This window comes from Pteropus alecto, unplaced genomic scaffold (genome assembly GCF_000325575.1).
Source record: "Pteropus alecto unplaced genomic scaffold, ASM32557v1 scaffold44, whole genome shotgun sequence".
Classification (NCBI taxonomy): Eukaryota; Metazoa; Chordata; class Mammalia; order Chiroptera; family Pteropodidae; genus Pteropus; species Pteropus alecto.
Genome location: NW_006436812.1, coordinates 4,494,015 through 4,500,448, shown reverse-complemented (window position 1 = coordinate 4,500,448; position 6,434 = coordinate 4,494,015). Strand labels below are relative to the sequence as shown.

The 6,434-nt window shown below is 37.5% G+C and overlaps 2 pseudogenes; both read left to right on the top strand.

Moving 5' to 3' along the window:
- The first annotated feature begins 1,352 nt into the window (after nucleotides 1-1,352).
- LOC112481605 lies at nucleotides 1,353-1,471 on the top strand (annotated as a pseudogene).
- Nucleotides 1,472-2,529: 1,058 nt separating this feature from the next.
- On the top strand, nucleotides 2,530-2,648 carry LOC112481596 (annotated as a pseudogene).
- The last annotated feature ends 3,786 nt before the right edge of the window (nucleotides 2,649-6,434 follow it).

The following is a 6,434-nucleotide window of genomic DNA, read 5'->3' as shown; positions in this document are numbered from 1 at the left end:
AAATCTTGATAGCCAGAAAAATCTCTAGGGGGTGGTACCCAGGTGCTATGGTCTAAATGTATATGTCCCTTCAAAATTTATATATTGAAATATCAATGCCTGAAGTGATGGAATTAGGAGGTGGGGCTGTTGGGAATTGCTTGATTGTGAGGGTGGAACCCTCATTAATGGTATTAATCCTCTTTTAAAAGAGATCCCACAGAGCTCCCTACGCCTTTTCACAGTGTGAGAAAATGGAGATCGGCAGTCTTCACCATATAAGAGGGCATTCACTTGACCATACTGGCAGCCCGATTTTGGACTTCCAGCCTGCAGAACTGTGAGAAATAAATATCTGTAGCTTACAAGCTACCCAGGCTGTGGTATTTTGTTATAGCAGCTCTAATACATTCAGACACCAGGCATGAGAATTTTTTAAAGTTTCTGAGGTGATTCCAATGTACACAAAGCTGAGAATTAATGGTTTAGGTTATAACTGTTTTAGCACCAGTTCTTATTCTGGGGAGAAAAGATAATACCCCTACCTCAGTTGTTAAAACATTCAGATTGGGGGCTGATTAAACTGACTGTAAGTGCTAAGGAAGAGGCTAAGAGCTGAGCTCTCCTTTCTACCTTGTTCCACATCTTTATGAGGGATTTGAGGAGAGGAGGCAGGGAGCCAGACGAGAAGGCTTAGTCTAAGCACTGTTCTTTTCTGAGTTTATTCAGCCCATATCCCTTGGCTAGAAATGAGAGGATTTCAGAAAAGGCACTCATTTCAGAATTAAAAGATCATGAAGTTTCCTGGAGGGCCTTGAGGATGGTTTTTTTGAGAATGTGAAGGTGACTGCAGGTGCAGGAGGGCAAAGTGTAATGTCTCTCATCCCTCACCACATTGTGATCCCATTGGGAGCAGATTTACCAGTCTATTCCTCAGTTTCCTTGATTTCAGCCTAGACAATATCCTCTACACTGTGAAAGAATTCCGGCAGATTCTGGAAGATAATTGCGAAAATCTTAATGTGACCCCTAGAGGTTCTCTCTGCTTTCAGGAAGACAACTATGGCATCTTAGGGAGGACTGTTTCAGCTAAAGAAAGGGACGAGTTCTCTCCTAGGTCCTTTAGCCTCCTATTTTTACTGCCAGCTTTAACACCTAAGCAGCTATTAACAACTGCTTTTATAAAACCCATGGAACAGTTTTTGAAAAAAACCTTTTAACAGAGAAGAGGAAGTAAAAACAAAATCCAGGGAGGTAGAATGGGAAGCAACCTGAACACTTTTATCTCACTTCCCTTTCACGCAAGCACCAGAGATGCTTCCAAACATATAAAAGTACTAGAGAGGCCTAAGGCTCTTTTAGATTTATTGTCCATCTACAACCATGCCACCCTGAACGTGTCCGATCTCGTCTGATCTCAGAAGCTAAGGAGGGTCGGGCCTAGTTAGTACTTGGATGGGAGACCATCTACGAATACTAAGTGCTGTAGGTGTTTTAAAAAAATGGATTTGTTGTCCTACAAATAGAACACTCATTTTCTAGAGCCTTTAGGATACTTAACAAGTTTTATCAAATATAAGTTTACAAGAAAACCTAAATGAACTTTCAAAGCAGAAATAGAATGAATTCCATTTTCTAATCAATGCAGTTAAACATTTTTCAGATATTTCTTGACAAGATTAACCACTTGACCAACTCTTGGCTTGAAGATGAAATAAATTAAAAACTGCAATGACAAACTATTTTGAAATCATAAATAAAGAGAATATTCTATATAAAAATGATGAGATGTCACCAAAGCTGTACTTAGAGGAAAACTCATAATCCTTAATGGTTTTTTATCATTAAACAACAAAGACTAGAAATAAAATACACTGATATTTATTGCAAGTTTATTTTGTATAGAGCCTATATTTAAATATATGTCACTTAATCTTTATAATACTTATGGGGGGGGCATTGAATTTTGTGCTTATCTTTTCAAAATACTCAGAAGTAGAACTAGGCATATCCATCACAATGTTCTATGTTTTTAGTTTCCAAGAGCTATCTTCCATCTTTCTCAATTCAATGCTACACATTTATTAATATTTAGTATGTACAGGACACCTTAAGGGATGGAAATATGAATAACAGTTGTTCTCTACCCTGTAAAACTCCAGTCATGTGTGTGATGTTGATGTATGTACATTGGAAAGGCAAAGGATGATACAAGTCACAGTATGATTGTAACTAACCCTCCTAGCTAAGGTGAACTGTGATAAGTGCTAAAAATGAGGTCTAAACAAAGCACCTGGGGGCTCAGAAGAAAGTGATTCTGACTTGGAGTGGGGCAGGAGTCAATTGCAGTGCTTGCTGCCACAGTTCAGGGCCTGCATTATGAATATCTTCACAGCCTTGTTGAGGAGTTTGTGCTTTATTATCATACACCACCATAAGATAAAAATGCTCAACAAAAAAAATTTAAAAAAACACTAATAGCATATCCAACTCTCAATCTGTTAGATTTGCTTTTTTCTTTCAACAGGTGTCTTTGAAAACAGTCCTTTTGTCTACGGCCATGCCACCCTGAACGTGTCCGATCTCGTCTGATCTCAGAAGCTAAGGAGGGTCGGGCCTAGTTAGTACTTGGATGGGAGACCATCTACGAATACTAAGTGCTGTAGGTGTTTTAAAAAAATGGATTTGTTGTCCTACAAATAGAACACTCATTTTCTAGAGCCTTTAGGATACTTAACAAGTTTTATCAAATATAAGTTTACAAGAAAACCTAAATGAACTTTCAAAGCAGAAATAGAATGAATTCCATTTTCTAATCAATGCAGTTAAACATTTTTCAGATATTTCTTGACAAGATTAACCACTTGACCAACTCTTGGCTTGAAGATGAAATAAATTAAAAACTGCAATGACAAACTATTTTGAAATCATAAATAAAGAGAATATTCTATATAAAAATGATGAGATGTCACCAAAGCTGTACTTAGAGGAAAACTCATAATCCTTAATGGTTTTTTATCATTAAACAACAAAGACTAGAAATAAAATACACTGATATTTATTGCAAGTTTATTTTGTATAGAGCCTATATTTAAATATATGTCACTTAATCTTTATAATACTTATGGGGGGGGCATTGAATTTTGTGCTTATCTTTTCAAAATACTCAGAAGTAGAACTAGGCATATCCATCACAATGTTCTATGTTTTTAGTTTCCAAGAGCTATCTTCCATCTTTCTCAATTCAATGCTACACATTTATTAATATTTAGTATGTACAGGACACCTTAAGGGATGGAAATATGAATAACAGTTGTTCTCTACCCTGTAAAACTCCAGTCATGTGTGTGATGTTGATGTATGTACATTGGAAAGGCAAAGGATGATACAAGTCACAGTATGATTGTAACTAACCCTCCTAGCTAAGGTGAACTGTGATAAGTGCTAAAAATGAGGTCTAAACAAAGCACCTGGGGGCTCAGAAGAAAGTGATTCTGACTTGGAGTGGGGCAGGAGTCAATTGCAGTGCTTGCTGCCACAGTTCAGGGCCTGCATTATGAATATCTTCACAGCCTTGTTGAGGAGTTTGTGCTTTATTATCAAGGCAACAGGAAACCTTTGGAGATTGTGTGTGTGTGTGTGTGTGTGTGTGTGTGTATGTGTGTGTGTGTGTGTGTGTGTGTGAAGACTTTTATTTTTGATATAGCTATTTTGTTTTGCTTTGGTTTATTTGCCTTATTTTATGTTTTCATGGAGAAAGGGCAATATGTTTCAGATTAATAAAAATAAAATGCATTTTAAATGAAATGTCATTTACAGTCACTATTTTGTCTATGATTGGATTTCAAAACTAAGAGTGAGATCAAAAAGTAATGTGATACACTTAACAGCCATGGATCATAGGAAAGCTGTAGTCAAGTAAAGTGGGAAGAAACCAAAACGGTGGAGAGAAGCAAATAGCAAAGGCTTAAGGTGGCAGAAGCCTGGAAGCCAGAATATCCTAAGGTGAGCAGCATTTCAGAAAGACAGGAGCTGCCCATTTGTCTGCTTCCAGGCCAAAGAGCACAGACTTGAAAGTCTTAACACTAGATTACATCGAATGTCAATTCAAAAACCAGGCACAGACAACTGCCTCCTTAAGTGCAAGGAAATCTCTAAGACCTAGGTAAGAACTGAACGCAGTTCTAAAGACAGAATCTAGTACTCATGAGAACTAAGACCAGGAGTAATAGGAGTTCTTTATCTGAGATTCAAATTTGTTTTTTTCTGTAATAGTCAAGGAGCCACCTATAACTGAGGATAAGAAAGTTTAAGAAAGTAGAATCAATAGTGGTCACAAGAGGGCATACTTACTTTCCTTAATTTACTTTTCACCAAACCCCTAAAATAGTGGCTCTTAATCCTTATGGTGGTTTTGAGAACTTGATGAAAGTCATGGATCCACTTCCTAGAAAATACATATACCCTTGCAGTTTTGTGTACAATATAAAAAGGTTTACAAAATCTCTAAATCTATCCATGTGACCCTGTAGAACAGTGATCCCTAACCTTTTTGGCACCAGGGACCAGTGCTCCTATGAGAATCTCATGCCTGATGATCTGAGGTGATGCGCTGGGGAGCAGCTACAAATACAGATGAAGCTTCGCTGGCTCTCCAGCTGTGCGGCCCAGTCCTTAAACAGGCCACGGACTGGTACTGGTCCACAGCCTGGCGGTTGTGGGGAACTTGCTCCAGAACTTCATTAACCAATATGGTAGCTGCTAGGTGGCACTTAGCAACATTAGCTGCATTTTAAGTGCTCAGTAGCCACCACTGCAGTAAGTTCTGTTGGACACTGCTGCTCTAGAATTTCATAGACCCTAGGTTAAAAACGCCTGCCTCGAATGAACCCCAATAGATCTGCTGGCCTGTAACTCCACTCCCAAATACCAGCTATTTTCTGTCTGAATATAGATAGTCCTCAAAGAAATGGCAAGGAATATTAACAGTAATTTTGAGTAACTCTGAAAGTCCATCTATTTTTAAGTACCCATTAATAACCTAAAATCAAAGGGAACTTACATAGCAAATGATTCATCCTTCATTCTTCCCATCTCGAAGTATGTGTAGTTTTACACACATTCCCATACCCCCACGTCCTGCAATAATAATCCAAGTGACTTTTCTATGAGATAGGGTAAGGCTTCAGGAATTTGCTGTGCATTAATAACACTTAATATTAATTGAGTTCACACTGTTCTCTACCTTGGTAAGCATCCTACATATGTTAATTAGCTCATTTATTCCTCACCCGGTGTTATAAAATAAGTATAGAATTGTCCCCTCAAAACAGATGAGGGGACTGATGTTTGAGGCTTAGTGAGATTATTTTTCATATATTTTTTATATTTTAATTAGTTTCAAGTATATAGTACATTGGTTAGACATCTCTATAGTTAGTAAAATGATCCCAGTTGCTCCCTCCCTCCCGACCCTCCACCTAGCCAATGTATTAATGCTAATTGCAATCCTTATGCCATGCTTCCCATCCCAATGACCACCCATCAGCTACTAATTTGTACTTCTTTAGCCCTTCACTCCATTCTCCCAGCCCTCCAAACCTCCCTCCCCTCTATCCATCACCAAATTGTCCACTATATTTATGAGTCTGTTTTTGATTAGTTTGTTCTTTTTATTCCTTAAATTCTGCATATAAGTGAAATCATATAGTGTTTATCTTTCTGTTTGACTTAAATACCTTCTATGTTCATCAATATCTTTTTCCATTCCCTTCCTTTTCATATGTAGAGGTCTTGTTTTCTTATCTTTTCAGCCACTCTATCTTTTGTTTGGAGCACTTAATTCTTTTCCATTTAAGGTACTTATTGATAGGAATGTAGTTGTTACCATTCTTTATTCCTGTTTTTGATACATACTTTTTTCTTCTTAAAGAAGTCCCTCCAACATTTCCTGTAATTCCAGCTTGGTGGTGATAAATTCCTTTAGTTTATTTTTGTCTAGGAAGCTCTTTATTTGTCCTTCAACTCTAAATGATAGCTTTGTTGGCTAAATTATTCTTGGTTGTATATCCTGGGTCTTCATCCTGTCGAATGTGTTTTGCCAAGCCCTTCTGTCCTGCATAGTTTCTTTTGAGAAATCAGCTGCCAGTCTTATGGGTGTTCCTTTATATGTAATTATTTGTTTTTCTCTTGCTGCTTTTAAAATTCTTTGTATTTAACCGTTGGCATTTTAATTATGATGTGTCTTGGTGTGGGCTTCTTTGGATCCCTGATTTTTGGAATCCTCTGAGCTTCCTGGGGTTTTATGTCCATTTCTTTCACCAGGTTAGGGAATTTTTCCATCATTATTTCTCCAAACAGCTGTTCAACATCTTGATTTTCTTCAGTTATGCTGATCAGACGAATATTTGGAGACTTAATAGTGTCCCGTATCCTCCTTAAATTATTTTTATAGT